This window comes from Acomys minous (assembly GCF_964271855.1).
Source record: "Acomys minous genome assembly, chromosome: 6".
Taxonomy (NCBI): Eukaryota; Metazoa; Chordata; class Mammalia; order Rodentia; family Muridae; genus Acomys; species Acomys minous.
The window spans coordinates 92,329,026-92,346,566 of NC_140487.1; the positions used below are offsets into that span (position 1 = coordinate 92,329,026).

At 49.9% G+C, this 17,541-nt stretch overlaps 1 long non-coding RNA gene across 2 annotated transcripts; it reads left to right on the forward strand.

The window, feature by feature from the left end:
• The first annotated feature begins 2,304 nt into the window (after window positions 1-2,304).
• LOC311599019 lies at window positions 2,305-9,614 on the forward strand. 2 transcript variants are annotated; one of them, XR_014779757.1, is made up of 6 exons: window positions 2,305-2,504; window positions 2,768-2,928; window positions 4,056-4,108; window positions 6,115-7,110; window positions 8,099-8,194; window positions 9,398-9,614. It is a non-coding gene; the product is annotated as an uncharacterized lncRNA (long non-coding RNA). The 2 variants fall into 2 exon arrangements; XR_014779758.1 differs by lacking the exon at window positions 4,056-4,108.
• The last annotated feature ends 7,927 nt before the right edge of the window (window positions 9,615-17,541 follow it).

The following is a 17,541-nucleotide window of genomic DNA, read 5'->3' on the forward strand; positions in this document are numbered from 1 at the left end:
AAATATGGATATGGAAGTCATTAAGGCTTCATCCGCTGGGTCACGTTTTGTGTAAGAAAGCGAAGGCCACAGGTGTCTGGTGGATGAACCCAGGCAAAGAACTGGCCCCAGCTGTGAGCCACCGCCTTGCTAGGGAGAGTGTGCTGCTCAGTGAGGCATCTACAGCTATGAGTGCGTATGCTCCCATGCACAAAGCAAGCCCAGTGACCGCATCTGGGAGTCTGCCTGCCCATCGTCACAGAAGGCTCATTCCTAAAGCTGAATTCTAGGCTGTGGCAGTGGGGCTAACCCCTACAGATCATGGTCTCTGCCTCTCCGCTCCCCTGACGCAGAGGAAGAGCTGACTTTGGACAACCCTGCCTTCCAGGCTTTTGTCAATACATGACACGTCACATGGAATGTGTTTTTTTTTTCCTTCGTAATTAACCTTTACTCATTCCTTCCTTTATTCTTCCAACAGCCACTTATATATTAATTCTCTAGTATTCATGTATATATTCATTGTCTTCCTTACTTTGTTTGCTTATTCCTTTCTGTCCTCATTTCTGGTCCACGTACTGATTCGCTAATTTCTGTTCCTTGTGACATTTATCTCATAAGTAAATGGAACGGATCGTGCAGCTTTCCATGCAAGGTTTTCACATTAACTCAAAGGTGCAGGCTTGGGGCAGACATATATTATAGCTGTCACGTCAGCATCCACTCAGCCTAAGGCTCGCCTATACCTCATGCTCCTTACATAGATCCTCATAACCATTTATTCACTGAAAGCTCAGTCATTATTTGTATAGCATTTGCTAAATCTCTACCTGCGCAACACCTGGGCCTCGTATGCTTCAGGAGACACGGGATGGGAAGAGATAAAAAGATAGGTTATTCCAGCCTCTGACGTCCTTTCATCCGCCCACCCACCCATCCATCCATCCACTCTGGTAAACCCCACTTGTGTTGCTCAGCACCAACTCCTGAGCTGGCAGTTGCTCTACCCAGAATGACTGAGGAAGGCTGTGTTCAACTGTAGCCGGGGCCTCCAAGGCTGAATATCATTCCAGAACTTGTGAAGGAGAATTGTAATCTAGACAGCTGGAATGGCATGGACGGATGTGGGGTATGGGGTCCACAAACACCACATCACAGCTGAGAAAGGAAATCGCCCTGCCCACCATTAGCTAAAGACACTGCTGTTGAAAGGGATCAAGGCAAATATCCGCGGGACTGATTGCCAAGCCAAAGAGTTTTCTGTGCCCCAAGGAAGACCTGCCTTGGCCTCTGATTGCCAGTTGTGAGGAAGATACGGAGCAGGCAGGCACCAAAGTGTCAGATTGGTTGTTCCTGATACAGTATGATTTGCTGCCCCTGTCTCCTCCACCCAGAAGGAAAATGTTCCAAAAGCTAGTTAAGGTTCCCCTCTGTCCCTACACCCCTCCTGGTTGTGACAAAGCTTTGTGATGGCTTTCATGCCAAATGAATCAAAAAACATGTATGCAGATGACGTTTCCTCCCCAGAGTAAAGGTGCTGGTAGAATTGGTGGGAAAGTGTATAGAGATAGGGACCCAGCTGTGCTGGTACCCAGGAGAGCATCCCTAGGCCTGCTGGGCAGAGATCAGGGGTCCCTTCAGAACAGCAAACAGAAGCCAGGTGTGGGGCTCCCAGGTGCGTTGACTCACCTGTCATAACATGGAGCTGGTTTATCCCACGTGCCACAGTTCTAGTCACAAGCTACGACTAGAGGAGAATGGGCAGTGGGGGAAGGGGCTTGAGCCTGACCCTGTGGCTCCTTCTGTCCTCTTGCCCTGAATGGCCCTAGAAGAGCTCCTGAGCCTCCTCTTAGCCCTTTGGAGCTAGTAGAACTGGCACCTAAGCCCCAGGTCTCCAGAGGACAGATGATCCCTCTGGCTAGTCAGGAGGCACAACAAACATCAAATAAAAACAAAATTAATAGGTACCACTCAACATTCACTTGTTCATAAGTAAACACATCTGGCTTATAAAGCACCTTTGCAGTCACAGTCTCATTTCATCTTCAGAAAAAAAAAAACCTGAGGGGACAGGCTAATGTATGTGAGGGGTGGAACATAATCCCCATGTTACGCTCCAATAAATGGCAGCTTTACAAAGGGTTCACAGGGGCCTGTTGCTTCAGACTCCCAAACTGGCTGGGTCCGGCTTTGCTTTTCTGTAAGGATGGTGGTTTTGAATGCAAAAAGCAGTGAGTTGCCCCATAGGTAGAATGTGCTATCGGAGGCTCTAGCCCCTCCCACATCCATGTGCACCTGTCACGTGCACCTGTGGAGAAGGGAAGGCTGGACTCGGCAAGGCCAACCCTCCTGACTGCAGCTCAGGTGGCTTTCCACTTTATCTACCCTAACCTTGACCTTGAGCAAGGCACTCCCCATTCCTGCAGCCTCCCCATGGGTGCTGGGAGCACGTGGGACAGGTGGCTTTGAAGGCCACTTCCACATCCGAGCTGTTGCCGGGACAGATCTAAGGACAGGATGTGAAGGTAAGAGATCAGGAAGTCCCAGGACCCCATGGGTGGAGTCATCTAGCTAGAGGCAGGGGCAGAGGGCACCAGAGCAGCCCTTGACCGACTTCCCGGGCAAGGCCCACTGCCCTCCACTTCCTCCTCCAGCCAGAGGGTCTCCTCCATTTCCAGGTCTTGTTGACTTTCGAGTTTAACAAGGTGTGTGGTTCGCTAAGGCTTGAGCTGATTGCCCTGGACCAGACCCACCTTGGGAAAGCACCTTCCTCACCCAGGCCCCACAGAGGAGACAGAGGAGAATCACCAAAAAGAAGACAGGAAAGAGAAATGAAAGGCTGGCTCCATTCTGGCAAAGTCAGGAGAAGCCCTGGACAGCTTCACTATTCCATGGTAAAGCCCTAAGTTCCTGGCCGTGGCCCGACTCTGCTGGTGGGTGGAAGCTCAGGTGGGTGAGGAGCTTTATGGTGTTTACTTGGTTTATTGGCTCTGGGGAAGAGGATATGAGGCCCAAAGTTGTTTTCTGAAGATAGGACCCTGCAAGAAAAGGTAAGATTTATGACTTCCGGAAACCTTCAAGGTTACTGGGCTGGGCATGGTCAGCTCTCCTTGGCTTAAGGGAGGGGGATGTAGAGGAAAGGAAACCTCAGAGTCCATTCCCCAAACTGCTCTTTCATCACCCCCGCCCCCCACCCACCCACCCACCCAGTGACAGCTCCACAGGGTGGATGGTGCTGTGATTCCTCCATCACTTTACAAAAGCGGGCACTGAGGTCAGGAGAGCCCCCTGTTCTGCAGGATCCATATCAAACCTAGTTCTGGCTTCATACTGGGACCCTTCCTTTCTGGGCAGCTGTCACTAAAGTGCCCCATGAGGCCCAGTGAGGAAATACCTGAGTCACTGTCACTGGGGTGGTGGCCTGTGATCACCTGTATGCCACCCCAGGCAGGCCTGGAACAACAGCTATCCTTCCTGTCCGGCAAGGTGGCCAGGCAGCCTGTAGCACATGACCACAACAAAGGTGCTTGACCTTTAGGAAATGCCCACCCCGTCACGCCTGTGGACACTGGCCCCGGCCAAGTAGTTCTGGAAACAAATGTTTCGCTGACAACCCTACTTCACAGGCACAAGAGGCTGGTTCCTGACACGGCCTCCCAGTCTTTCGGTGGCCCCTGTTAGCAGGATAGATTGTGTTTCTGGGCTTAATTAAGGGACAGACCATAAATATTCATGCAGCCAAATGAGGCTGGCTCGCAAGTGCAGCTGCTTCTCGCTTGGGGAAAATTAACATTGTTTTCCCCGAGGAGAGTAATGAGGCTGCGCACTACAGAGAAGGCTTTTCAACAACCTCTCTAGGACAGAAAGGGGCGGCCACACTCGGAGGCCCTGCACCCTGGGGAATTGTCCTGGCCTCTGCAGACCTCTCTGCTTCCCCAGTGAGGCTCATCGGGGCTCCTAAAAGAGGCATTTAGCAGGGTGCTTGGGCAGAGCAGGAGTCTTCTAGCTGTCTAGAGAACTGGGCTTGGCCAAGTGTTGCTCAGGGGCTAAATCCACCTGCCACCTTCTTTTGTCAGGAAGCTTTGCTGGGACCAAGTCATTCCCGTTTGTTCCAGTATTGGCTAAAGAGGTGAGACCTGCAAAGCCTGACGTGTTGAGCACTGGGCCTTGTGCAGAGAGTTTTCTGGATCTCGGAACCACCTAGCACTCTCATGCTGGACATTTGTTATTAGTATTAAAAATCTCATAATTTGGGCTAGCGAAATGACTCAATGGGTAAAGGCCTTTTGTCACCCAAGCTTGATAACTTAAGTTCAGTCCTCAGAATCTAAAGTGGAAGAGGAGAACCAACTTCTAACAGTTGTTCTCTGACTTGCATGTGCATGCCACAGAATGCACATGCCCATGCATGCACGCACACATGCTCCATTATGCACACATGCACCATCGTGCACACATGCACCATTATGCACACATGCACCATCGTGCACACATGTACCATCGTGCACACATGCACCATTATGCACACATGCACCATCGTGTACACATGTACCATCGTGCACACATGTACCATCGTGCACACATGTACCATCGTGCACACATGCACCATCATGCACACATGTACCATCATGCACACATGTACCATCATGCACACATGTACCATCATGCACACATGCACCATCATACACACATGCACCATCATGCACACATGTACCATCATGCACACATGCACCATCATGCACACATGCACCATCATGCACACATGCGCCATCATGCACACATGTGCCATCATGCACACATGCACCATCATGCACACATGCACCACCATGCACACATGCATCATCACCAATAACAGTAAGAATAAGTCAATGAAAATCCCATTACTTCAATCTCTCGCTGAAATCCGAGTCCCACCTCCACTCTGCCCCATTCTTAGCTGTGAATATCAGTAAAGTTACCCACCTTCCTCCCTGCTAGGTTCGCTTATAAGCTGGGTTAATGTAGTCCATTGGGTAGCTTCCCCTCCCAGGAACAGCAGAAAGAGTGTGTTAACTAAGTGGAGTCACTTTCCATTACTTCAGAGTCCTCAAGGTTCAGGATCCTAATTCCTATAAAAATCAAATTGTCATATTTTAAAATCTTAGTTTCAACATGAAGAACCCCACCCTCTGAATTTCTAATACTGGGATAAATGCTTTTTTTTCCTTTGTCTTTCTTTCTTTATTATTTTTGTTGTTGTTGTTTGTTTGTTTTTTGAGGCAGGGTTTCTCTGTGTAGCCCTGGCTGTCCTAGACTCGCTTTGTAGACCAGGCTGGCCTCGAACTCACAGCGATCCACCTGCCTTTGCCTCCTGAGTGCTGGGATTAAAGGCATGCACCACCACGCATTGTTGCAATGAGACCCCAAAATAAATTGGAGAAGGGTTTACTAGCGACATTTATGAATTACATATTATGATGACATATAACTTGTATGTGATATGATTATAAACTAGATATTAAAAAGTGGGACTTTGAAATATTAGGAGCATCATCTGTGGTTTGGTCACTAGGGATGGGCTGCAAAGCCAGAACCCTAGCCTTTCTCTCAGGAAAACCCACTTCTCACCATGTCCTCGGCCTCTCCAAGCACCTGCTGTGACGGGGAGGGCCTCACTATCTCCACCCCTAGCCCCCAGCCCCCCACCATCACCCGTGAGCATCCAAACACCTGATGTGATGGGGGGCCTCACTATCTCCACCCCTAGCCCCCAGCCCCCCACCATCACCCCTGAGCAATCACACAGAAATCTGTCCTTATGTTCACCACCCTCTTGCTCCTACTTTAAATCAGTTCTTCCCACCTCTGTAAAGCCCGGTGGGAGAACGCGCACATTCTTGGAGCCATCTCCCAACTTTCTTAGGAGCCACCAGCCGACTGAGCCTCAAGCATCTGCAGCAAACTAAACCTGAGCAGAAATCTCCTATGTCTGTCAGATTCTCTTCCAGGAAGCCCTCCCGAAGGCCCAAAGTGCCCAGTGTCCCTGCCTGAACCACCTCTCCTTGAGGTGGGCCAGTTACAACCCTGGGACTCCGTCATGCTTGCATTCTTTTCGGTGGCTTTCAACATGCCTTGAGATCTGTTCTCTTTTTGCAGCTCTGTCACATAATGAAGCTTGGCAAAGGCTTTAGATTGTAACTGTCCCCATGGCCAATTCTGCTTGCAAGATGACAGACCTGGGACCCATAGAGAAGAGGAGCAGGCAATGAGAGGAAGAAGAGACGCCTACAGAGAAACCCTGTGTGCCAGGAACCAGGAGCCCTTCAGCTCATTTCTCCTCACGTGGGTACAGAGCAGGCAGCTGTGGCTGCTGCAGACACTCTGACTAGCTGGAGGCAACACAGACAAGAAGGACGCTGTTGGTTGATAAAGCAAATCCCAAGTGCCAAACAGTTTCACACGCACACTGCCTTCCTTAATCAAGGCCCAGGGTGGGTATTTCAATTTCTGAGCAGGTGGGATGCCCTGGGCAATCAGGCTGGACCAAGGACTCGGATGGGTGAGGCTCACCCCCAGCAGCTCTTAGAGGCCAGCTCACATCCTTTCAGGGAGTGGAAAAGGAAACACTGGGCCCTTTTACAGGGTTTCTTGTGTGTGACGAGCAGCCTCTGAGGATGGCTGAGCTACCACGGATGGAAGAAACCGTTTATTTTTCCTGTGAGCTGCTCTGGAGCCTTTCAAAGGTGTGAAGTTCCAAGGCCTGCAAATGCTGACTCCACTGACTGCACAGAGCCAGCCCCGCCTGGGCCTCAGCCCCTCAAATTCTAGCCTCTCCATGTGCTGTGGGACCTCCCCCAGGCCCCTCTGGCCCTGCTGTGCTGAAAGGCTGCAGAGTGACAGGCCAGAAACCTGATTCAGTGTTTATTCACCAAACACTAAGAGAGCCCTCCTGAGACTCCTCCCCACCCAAAGCCTCTGCTCTGGGGGCGTGGGGGAACTGCCCATCTCCCCATGCTCGGCATACCTGGTTTACTTGCCCTGGGAGATTAGCCACAAGGAGAAGCATCCAGGCTGGCCCCCGAAACACGAGAAAATCTGGTAAGACAGAAGAAAGGACTTTCAGAAGAGGATCCCCACTTCCTGTGGATTCTGGTAAGGACTCTGGGTACCCCCACTTCCCATGACAAGGTGGAGAGATTCCACAAGACCCCCCCCCCACCCATGAGTTCTACCATGTTGTAATCCTGCAGGTCTACAGCAGCAGAAGGTGTCACAGGCTGTGCCTGTGTTTCTAGCTCCAGACTGTCATGTGGTCTGCTGCTCAAATGAGATGGGCGACTGCGCCCACGAAATGACAGGTTGTTTCCTCATACAGCCCCCCCCACCGGGAAGCTGCACTGGGGTTGTAATTTCTGTTTCGTTTGAGACAAAGTTTTCCTGCGTAGCCCAGGCTGGCCTCCAAGTTGTGATAAATTCTTTTCTCTCAGCCTACTGAGTGCCGGGGTTATAGCAAGAACTTCTATGTTCAGCTATAGTTATTAAAACAAAACAACAACGACAACAAAACTGAACTGATACTGTTTTCTGTCCCCTTCTCCTCATTCCATCTTTGTAACATACCAGACTGCTCTGTGGGGCCCAAATATTGTTTACCTGAACTAACACCTTGTTATGGAACAGAATATGTGGCCATTTATCTACGATGGTTGGTTGTGTGGCCACGGTGGATGGTTTTGGTCTGTCCTGGTGGGGTTTTAGCTGAACTGACTGAGTGGGGTCTTGTCATCATGAACAGTCGCCTCACACCCTCAAGCTCACCTGGAGTTCCAGAAAGATCCAGCGGTAAATGTTTCAGGAATAATCTCCGTTCTGATCACCACAAAAGGACATTTCATACTGTGATGGATTTGAAGCCAGGTGTCAGGTCAAGCAGCCAGCCCAACATCCAACCTTGCAGCGCAGCCCTTACTACAGTTCATCCTGAGCTGAGACCTGTGGTCTTTCCTGTGGTTTGTCAGGGCTGCCATAGCCTCGCTGCTCTCAAGCATCTTTGACTAACTGCTGACTTCCAGTGGGACTGTGACAGAGAGCCCTCACCACCACCTCTACTCACCTTGCTCACCCCTTCTTTGGCCTACAGTGAAAGGAGCTTGTTCACAAACGGGACATTGTCCTTGTCCCTCGGCCCTACTGCTCCCGACCCCAGAATCAGCCTCGATGGCCCCTGAAGGTTAAGGTGTGTATATGGAGCATTGTGTCCCCCAATGCTGTACTTCAGAACCACGGCTGTCTGGGCACTGCGTTCAGGAAGATAACCTTGAGATTTTTTTCCCTCTCTCCCCTTCACTTTTACAGGGGCAGAAACTGACTCAGACCGTGTGTGGCCCCTTGACCCCCCAGCTGCTATGCTATTTTCTAGTTTCCACATTTCTTTCTGTATTTCTTTAAGAACCGAGCAGGCATTTGTCACTGTTTCACTATGATCCACCCGCACCACTGGAAAGGGTGTGCAAGAGCCACAGCCAATCATCTAGGAAGTCTGGGGTCGGAGTTTCTCTGTTTACTATTGGAAATCAACAGTGAGAGCCATGAAAACAGCGATTTTTGCTTGAGCGGCCTCTGAAATAAATCGGAGCACCCGCCTGGCTGAGCTGAAACGCAACTCGTAAGAGGGAAACAAAGCCAAATGGTTCTGTTCCTGTTTCTAATATCTTTACTCCCACACTGAGATTATTTAAGGCAACTTCCTATTTGTGGGTGGGCTTATTGGGGGATCAGAGAGGAAGTGTGACTTGCCTGGAGGCGCACAGCACATAGGCAAGGCTATGCTATGCGCGCAGAACCTTCTGTCTTACGCTTCTCCGGTGTTTGCAGTTTTAGAAAACTCTCGACTCCTTCGAAGTAGCCTCCTTAGACATCAGGGAGAGCTGCGGTTTCATTGGCTGTGCGGCTTTCCAATCTCTAAACCAAGCAGTCTGTTAAGAAAAGTATTTGAAATAGGCAAATAATTCAACTAGATAAAAAGGAATTGCTTTCCACCCCACCCCACCCCCATTTTGTTTCTAAGGCGCTGACTGATCTCTTGGGATTTCTGGCCCCCCTTCCTCTCTCGGTATGGAGTTTTGAGGTGCTATAGGTGAACCTGAAGACCCTGTGAGTTCCAGAAGAAAAAAAAAAAGCAAAAACAAAGGAAAGCCTGCATGCCTGTCCTTACAGAGCTTGAGAAAAAAGGCCGGCGGATTCACATTCTTTGGTTAATCCCTTAGCAGTATATTGGAGTAGATTCACTAGGAAGCCAGTGTCTTCTAAATTATCAGAGCGCCCCGGATGCCGCCTGTATTTTGCTTTGAGTTTGTCCCTCAGGGGTGTAATAGAATCCTGAAAGTTACTTCTCCGGTAGCTATCTGACCACCCTCTTCCACTGTGCCATCCCCTGCAGGGATTTACGGCGTGGTGAGGAGCCTCTGCATCTCCCTGACGTGGATACTGCCATCAACTCATCGCCAAACCATCCTCATCAACCTGGCTTTAATCGCCTCCAAACCTGATAACATCGGAGGCTGTTCATCCCTGGCAAATTATCTAATCCACATGTTGTTCAGTTTGTGTAAACCCCAGCCCACGAGGATCATAAAATAAATAAGCATGAAATGGTTTACAGTTTCCAGTCTCCTTTTCACCTAGACAGGCCCCGGCTGCTCTCCCAGCCTCCACCTTGGCTCCTGCCTCCTTCCAAGAAAGGATAGGTGATGTGGCTTCTGGGAGGACGTGTTTGCTGCCATCTCTGCCACAGGCCACACACATTCTTCTGCTCCATCTCTTCTGTGATCCTTCCTGCGTCCCAAAGGAACCAAAGCGTCATATCACTAACATCTTAAACATCTTATTCAAAAACTTGTCCTGTGAGGCACAGGCATGGTGAATTAAGACGCGGGGTGATTTGCAAAATGAAAGTAAGCTGTCTCTGGAAAAGAAAAAAAAAACAGGCTAGTAGGAATTTGTAGTGTTGGGAGGTAGAGAAAAAAAAAGAGGCAGAAAAGACATCAGTAGCTCTAGTGGGTATAAGGATGGCCAAATTAGAGTGTGTAGTCTAGATGTAAGCACCAGTCTCCGAGACTGTGCTCGCATGTGTGTGTGTACCTGTGCGGGCAAAGACACAAATACAACTGCACTAAGAGTGGAGCTCACAGGCATGCGGATCCCTCCCAGGCTATGCCTGAAATCTTGTAATTCCAAAATTCTGGGATTTGTACATCTCCTACTTCTCTCACAAAACAGACACCAGTTGTAACGTTCTGTGGTTCTAAGTGCCTAGATCCAAAGTCTGTAACCACGAACTGCTCTGTGTCTCTAATTCTGCTGTTCCGGGATGCAGGCATTCTGGTTCTAAGATGAGGCCAACCGTGCTCTGGAGTTTAATATTCTAACACTCTACTGTGCGTGTGGTCGGTCTCTGTTAGTGTCCACGAGCCCGTGCTTCTGCGCATTAACTCACCTGTATTTCTTTTCTTTCTTTATTCATTTTTTTGGCGGGGGGAGGGGGGTTGAGACAGGGTCTCACTTATATAGCCCTGGCTGTCCAAGAACTCACTATGTAGGCCAGGCTGGCCTCAAGCTCACTGCACGTGCCTCAGCACCGCTATGCCCCACTTTGTCCTTATTTCTAATGCTCTAAAAAAAAAAAAAAAAGAATTACACTTACAATTCCACCATTCCCAAAATTCCTTAATTCTGATGTTTGTGCTGCGAAGATTTAAGGCTTTTATGTGAATATATTAAATTGCTTTTTAAAAGAACTCTAACAGTATATGATTCCAGAATTCTAGGTTTTCCACACTCTGCAATGCGAAGTTGTTTTTTTTTTTTAATTTCACACTCTACATTTTGAAAACTCTATTATAAGATTCTCGGTTCTGCAATTTAAATATATTATATTATACCCCGATATTTGTTATAGTTTAAGATTTCATTATTGGAAATACAAAAAAAAAATCACTTGATCTTCAAAGGGCAGAAATTAACGTCATAGAACAGAGTCCTGGGATGCTGAATGGGTCCCTGGGATCAGGCAGGGATCTTTCCTGTAGCAAAGGAGACCCAAAGGGGGCTGGCAGTTCTAGGAGCTAAGAGAGACAAAGGCTGTGGGGATGGGAGAAGGCAGTGGGAGGTGGTTCTAAGCCCAGAGTTAGGTGAGGAGTTGGCCCCTATACCTGGGGTCCTTCCTCAATAGCCAGTTTTCCAAACCTCTTCCCGCATCCACATCCCCATCCCCATTAGACATAGAAGCCTTTAAAACCACCCCTCTCCCTTTCTTGTTCTCCATCAAGGGCTCCCATGACAATCATCCCAAGCAGCTAATGAGTTTCAGATGGGCTTCAGAAACGAAGGACCGAAGGGATGCTCGGGGGAAGGTTCCTTAGCTGAGTTTTGTGGGGGCTGGGGAGAGAATCAGGGAAGAGAACCTTTTGTAGCAAACAGATTACAGAGCCACAAACACCTTCCCCAGGCCTGGGGACAAACCCAAGAAAGAAGCTGAGAGTCCCATAGTCACTACTACTTGTTTTTTGTACCCCATGTTTGCTGGTCTCTTCTCTTTCCCTTTGTACACGGACTGACAGACCTGCATTGCCTGGCCTGCTCTTCACTGCTGTTTTAAACTCAGACTGAGTACAAAGACCTCCAAGTATTCTGCAAAGGCATCAAGGATTTCTCCAGGCCTAGATGTCATCACTCACCTGCTAATAGCGCATCTTTGCAATTACATCTTCTGCGATCCTGTGGCCTTCCGGATATACAGAGGTAGAGCCCAGAGGTTGACTGCCTAGGCTGGAGAGGGCCACCCAACCATCCTAGGAAGTCCTGCTGGCTGCTCACTCCCTTTGGAGCCCTCATTCTTCCCCTAGAGTCAGCCTGGGACCACGGGCAGGCTGAGATAGACTCAAAGGGCTTTTCCACTCCTGTGCACCAGGGGGCACCGGGAGGGAGGCAAGAGGCTCAGGCTTACCTCTGCCTTCTTTCCTATAGCTCTCGGGAGTGCCGGGACCTGGCTGGGATTACACAGTGGGTTCTGCGGTGCTCTCAGTCCTTAGCTGCGCGGCTACTTCCGCCGCTTTCAAGGTCTAATTTAGGAGTCTACGGAAATGAGCAGAACATTGAGAGAGACACACCAGTGCATTACAGAGGGACTGGCGGTCCACAGCCCACCGAAGCTGTTCCCGCGCAGTGGGCGCAGTGGGAACGCTCCGGCAGGATGTGTATGGTTTAAGGGTTCAGAGGGCTCTCTCCTGGCGAGAGAGACCAAACCTTATAATTAAGTATCCCCGTTTCCTTTCAGATATCAACAACAACAACCACGTTCTCCCCACTGCCCTAAATAGGACAAATCCCTGGTTAGGCAGTTCCTGGTGGTCTCTCTCTCTCCATCTCTCTCTCTCTCTCTCTCTCTCTCTCTCTCTCTCTCTCTCTCTCTCTCTCCCTCTCTCTCTCTCTCTCTCTCTCTCTCTCTCTCTCTCTCTCTCGCACGCATACACACACACACACACACACACACACACACACACACACACACACACACTGGATGCAGGCCCTCCCTCTCCAGCCTCCCATCAGCTGCCCCCTCCTTGCCCTGCCCTGAGCCCCCCTCCCCATTTGCAATTAGGGGTAATCTTTTGTTGCCTGGAAAGTGTAAAAATCACCAGCTTTCCTTTTTGCATGCATAATATCCATTTCCCCTCCAAGTGCGCTATTTTGGTTAGGGAATTACATCTATTTACAAGAGTAGATGTTGCACAAAGGTTGTGTTTATGTGGAAAATTATATCGGTGACATGGGCTGATTGGCATGTGGAGGCTGGGAGAGCAGGCCGAAGAGGCCTCCTCATCAGCTTGGAATAACAAAATGATTGTATTTTCAGCAAAGCTAATTGATCACACACCTCGCTGGGCTATCTGTTTACTCAAAGGCCATCCAGGCCCTGGGAAGGTGGAAAGGAGAGAGCAGGAGGCAGTGGTCACCCCCAGGCCAGGCCAGCTAAGGCTCTGGGGGGTAAGTAATAGAGACAGGAGATGGGATGAGGGGGGCAGGATGGGCGTGGGATGAGGTGGGGCAGGACGGGCAGGGCCTCTGGGTCTGGCCCGTTGTGCAGAGATGGGCCAGACTTGGTGTTCCCCGGGAAAAAAACGAAGCCCAGCCCAACACCAGCAGTTTCATCCTATTCTTTTACGTCTTTAAAGTTCATGTGGGGCAGGGCAGGCTCCAGACCCCCTGCAGAGAGAAGATGCACTCATCTCCCCAACCCAGGCCCGGTCCGTCCCCTCCCCCCCTCCCCGCCCCCCCCTCCCAAGGGCCCACAACTGGGCCTTCCAGCTCCTGCGGAGCAGATTGCATTGGCCTGGTGGAGCAGAAGCTCTGGGAACGTGGCCCCCTGTGTGTGTCCAGACTCTTATCCCAGCACTCTTTGCTCTGGGGCGTTGCACGTGGCAGAGTTAGGGATCAGCTATAGTGGGGTGCCACCGAGAGAGTACAGCCAGCTTCCAAATGTGCCCTGCTGAACAGAAGCCTTCTCCCAGCAACCACAGAGGCCCAGACTAGCCTCAGGACTGTGACCTGCTTCCCTTCCCTTCGCTGACTGGTGGGGATTTGCTGGGCCTCCCAGAGAGGGGTGAATGACCTCCCCAAACTGATGCACCTGGTTAGTAGCCTATGGACTCAACAGCCCAAGGCATCTAAAAGAGCAGGCTGCTAGATTTCCTCCCTAGAGTGAAAACTCCAGTTCTGTGGAGGCAGAAAACAAAACAACCGAATACAGTGAAGCAAGTACTTGAGTGAAAATGACCAGTTATCGTAAAAACAATTGTTTGGGGACTAGTGTAGGAACGGATTCATTTACCAGCACTTTGCAAATGTGAAGGCTTTTTGGAAAGCACTGGTCAAAAACACTGTCAACACCTGCCATGATGCGGTTGTCTTGCAAACTTCCCATTGGATGCACAAGCATAGCTCCCAGCGAAAACACCAAAACAAACAAACAAACAAACCAACAAGCTTGAGAACAAACCCTGAGATCCTCAGAGGCCATTGAAAGCAAACATCTTATTTTACAAATAGGGAAAGTGGGACCCAGCTACCACACTGCCTCCTGCTGGTGACAACTTGCACATTATCTATGGTTCTTGGGTCAGATGACCCTGAATAAACTTCAGGTACTTTGTTTCAATCTCAGTCACGAGGCTCTTCTCTACTAAGGTCTAAGAGCAGTTTATAACAACCTTCTTCTCCTGGCCCCACTCTGTGTGTGTGCGTGAGTGTGTGTGTGTGTGTGTGTGTGTGTGTGTGTGTGTGTGTGTGTGTGTGTGTGGGCGCGCGCCCTTCAGAAAGACACACTTGTTTATTAATGTGGCATTCTCTGAATTGATTTTTAACTGGAAGCATTTTGCAAAAAGGGGGCATTAATAAAACCTGAATCCAAATCAAACTTTTCTGCGTGTGTTATTTTTAGTCTACAGTCAATGCTTTTTTTTTTATTAGAGTTAACACTTTTGTTTGCTTTTTATCTCTGGCTGTATAGTGTTCTACAATTAAAAAAAAAATGGGGTGGGGGGAGAAACCAATGACTCTAAAGTCTGGCAAAATAATATACTTTCTTGGATGTCTCTGTGTGTTGCCAATTAGCTTTGCTGAGAGCACAGGCCCCATCCATCACTCGCCTCTGGGTGGCTGTAACGGAGACCTAATTTGTTTCATATGCCCTGTGCTCAGGCGTGCATCCTTGCCGCCAACCTGCGGAGGAGCCGCTGTCCAAGGACGAGATGAATGACAAGAAAACCCAAGACAAGCCAGCGGGACCCCTATCAGAAACGGCTCGGCTGTGGGTGGGAAGATCACAGCCCTCCCAGGCCTGCAGTTCCTCCCACGGGCTCCCCCCACGCCTCTCTCTCCTCCACTCCTTCTCCCCTTTCACGACCCAGAAGACCCAAAGCTCACAGGAGGCCGGTGAGGCCCTGAGTGAAGAGTGGAAAACTGCCTCTTCCTCCAGCTTCCCAGCCTCGCCCCTCTCTGCTGTTCCCACCCCCCCTTCCCACCTACTCCTTCCACAAGCCCGACTTTTGAACCCCCAGTTCCCTAGGAATTTTATGAATGCTCAGCACAGGCCAAAATAAACTCGTAAAGAAAAGGCTTCTAAAGAAAGGCCCGGAGCCGCGTACAGCAAGTGCTAAGCGGTAAATACAAAAGTTCTCCAGGTCGCTGGAAGCTTGTGCTCTGGGTGGCGGAAGGTTGGGGTCAACCAAGGCAAAGAAGGACAAGGGGACAATGAGTGAAGACTTCCTTTTCCCTCCTTCAAGGGAAAAAAAAAAGCAAGCTCTAAGTCTTAGACTCAGCCTTTCCTTTTTTTCTTTTATGTGCACCAGTGTTTCTCTCTCTCTCTCTCTCTCTCTCTCTCTCTCTCTCTCTCTCTCTGTTGTGTGTGTGTGTGTGTGTGTGTGTGTGTGTGTGTGTGTGTGTGTGTGTCAGATCTTGGCGGTACAAACAGTTGTGAGCTGCCATGTGGGTGCTGGAAATTGAACCCCGGTCCTCTGGGAAAGCAGTCAGTGCTCCTAACTGCTGAGCCATCTCTCAGGCCCCTTTACTTCTTTTTAAGCCCTGATAGTCTGTCCCCTCATTTTATTGATGAGCTAACCCCAGAGAAGTAGAGAGATTTATCAAAAGTCACACAGCACACTGGCCTGTCCAGCTTTGGTGTGGCCCCTCCCTGTGGGAATGTGGGACTGCATAGGTTGCCTAACGCAACCCTGCCCAACAGAACCTTTTGCTGTGGTGGGATGCCGGATGCACTGGACCTGAGCACCCGACATTCTGCCCAATGTGTCTTTCAGTTACAGTAAAAACTCAGTTGTGGCACCAGAGAGAAATGGCTCAGCTGATAAAGCCACTTGCCACAAGCCTGACAAGTCTGAGGCATAACCACTATGCCACTTCTGAGGCCATCATATGGAGCACCACAGCTCTCACACACCTCCACCACAGGTCTACCAGAAAGTGGTCCTCCGATGCATAACAGCCTGGGCCCTTGAAGGAATCTTCTGGAACACGATGGGCGAGGACTCATTCCTTTGGCTTCCATAGTCCTCTGTGCCCATGATACTTGCCGCTTAGTGTGAAGGGCAGTGTCCTAAGTGTCCTCCGATCAAGAGAGTACAAGTGCCTTAGAGCCAAGGCTTTGCCTCCTCCCTGCTTGAGACTCAAGCCAAGAATGTTGGAGTTGGAGAAAACCTCAGAGGCCACTTTGTTAAGCTCGCTGCAGAGGGAATCTCTCCTTGACTAAAAACTAAGGCCAGTTCCTCATCAGGCTTCCACACAGTTGCTCACAACACAGGCCAAGATCCACCTAGTCCAGGCCTGGGCAGGGGTTGGGACATTCAAATGGCCATGCAAGGCTGCTTTGAGGAGCTCAGATGGTCAGGGCACCCAAGGAGACTCTTCCAGGGAACCGGGTTCTATAGCGTCCTTGAGGGCCTAGCCAACCTGGGCTGCAGCAGCTAAGCTCATTCCCTGGCCTCTACACTTGATCAGGAAGGGCTGAGAGGAGAGGGACTTGGTGATTGGTTAGAGGGCTGTGTGTGTGTGTGTGTGTGTGTGTGTGTGTGTGTGTGTGTGTGTGTAAGAGAAGCAGAGCCAAGACCGACTCAGGGATGCGTCATGTGTGTTTTCCAGAAAGAATTTGACAGTCATGACAACATTAGCTGGCACTGATGGAGCACTGACTATATATGCCAGGCAATATGCTAAGCATTGTATATATGCGACCACATTTAATCCTCTCAGCAATTCTTAGGGCTTTCCAGAAGGATTACAAAGGAGTTGTGACACTAGCTGGCATGGATTAAGGATTTATTACATGCTAGGGATTATGCTAAACATTTTTACATACATGATTTCATTTCTTTCTCACAATTGTGAGGAACGCCCCGCCCCCACTCAATCCTTTATTCTACAAGATGAGCAAACTGGCCCAGAAGGGGCCCCTGGCATTCATCCCTCAGCTCCCCAATCCTTTCCCCCAGCCCCGATTCTTATGTTGAAGTCTATATTATTTACTTTTCTCTCTGATTTTACTCTGATTAAAAAATATCAGTCAGAAACAAAATATGAGAGGAAAGACTTATTTCGGCTCCTGGGTTCGGGAGGTTTCAGCCCACCATGTTGGCAAAGACATGGTCCAGTCTGTGGGGTCAGGAGCACAGGGTGGGGCCCAGGATGGAGGTGAGGGGTCTGACGATGCAGACGGTGCGGATTATGACGACGATGGAGTTGGTGACAGTCCGTCAAGATGATAAAACGTCATGCTTCCTCTCACAGCTTCTCCTGCCTCCCTCTCCACACCAGCAGGGACCTTCTTACTCTCTGGTTAGCAAATGTTCACAGTTTTGCTTTTCAAAAGCACACACTCGGGAGCCCTAAGGCGTTCCACAGAGGAGAGGGAAGAGAAGACGACACACAGATGAGACAGCTTAGCTTGCGAGTCCTGGAAAGGGCAGGCTTCGGCCCACATTCGGGCTGTGCAGAGGGCAGAGCAGGGTGTGTGGG